Here is a 1,367-nt window from a genome sequence, read left to right on the forward strand (position 1 = left end):
TCGGGGGATAGTTAGGGAACATGTTGGCCAACATTTCCTTATTCCTCAGCCTGGCCGTACCTCTTACCGTCTAGGCGGTATACATGCTCTAAGTTGGAACTTGTGTTCCTTTGGGTAACTTCTCTGACTTTGACGCTTAATAACTTTCGTTCATATGCAGTCTAAGCTCTGCAACTCTCAGGAAAGCTAGTACTACTCATTTCCTTTCCATATCAGTCTTTGGCTTGTCGATCCGATGTCTACAGCCTTACTTATTCACGTTCCCTGTGAAGGTAGGTTTTTGCCCATTTTCCAGTTCATGTGGTAACATTCCCAGACTTTGCCGGCTTTCTCTTCATGTGGTAACTTGCTTGCTCATGTGGTAACTTGGAAGTGTATTTCTGACAGACCCAATCTGGGACTTAGCCGATTTTTCTCTGCATATTATATGGATCCATCACTAGGCCATCTTGCTTGCTCATGTGGTAACTTGGAAGTGTATTTCTGACAGACCCAATCTGGGACTTAGCCGATTTTTCTCTTCATATCATATGGATCCATCACTAGGCCATCTTGCTTGCTTGTGTGGTAACTTGGAAGTGTATTTCTGACAGACCCAATCTGGGACTTAGCCGATTTTTCTCTTCATATTATATGGATCCTGGACTTAGCCGATTTTTCTCTTCATATCATATGGATCCATCACTAGGCCATCTTGCTTGCTTGTGTGGTAACTTGGAAGTGTATTTCTGACAGACCCAATCTGGGACTTAGCCGATTTTTCTCTTCATATCATATGGATCCATCACTAGGCCATCTTGCTTGCTTGTGTGGTAACTTGGAAGTGTATTTCTGACAGACCCAATCTGGGACTTAGCCGATTTTTCTCTTCATATTATATGGATCCTGGACTTAGCCGATTTTTCTCTTCATATCATATGGATCCATCACTAGGCAATCTTGCTTGCTTGTGTGGTAACTTGGAAGTGTATTTCTGACAGACCCAATCTGGGACTTAGCCGATTTTTCTCTTCATATTATATGGATCCTGGACTTAGCCGATTTTTCTCTTCATATCATATGGATCCATCATTAGGCCATCTTGCTTGCTTGTGTGGTAACTTGATAGTGTATTTCCGACAGACCCAATCTCGGACTTAGCCGATTTTTCTCTTCATATTATATGGTTCCATCACTAGGCCATCTTGCTTGCTTGTGTGGTATCTTGAAAGTGTATGTCTGACAGACCCAATCTCGGACTTAGCCGATTTTTCTCTTCATATAATATGGATCCTGGACTTAGCCTGTTATTAGGTTATTATTTATGGATCCTGGACTTAGCCGATTATTAGGTTATTATATATGGATCCTGGACTTAGCCGATTTTT

The sequence above is a fragment of the Anopheles coustani genome (genome assembly GCF_943734705.1).
Source record: "Anopheles coustani chromosome X unlocalized genomic scaffold, idAnoCousDA_361_x.2 X_unloc_35, whole genome shotgun sequence".
Taxonomy (NCBI): domain Eukaryota; kingdom Metazoa; phylum Arthropoda; class Insecta; order Diptera; family Culicidae; genus Anopheles; species Anopheles coustani.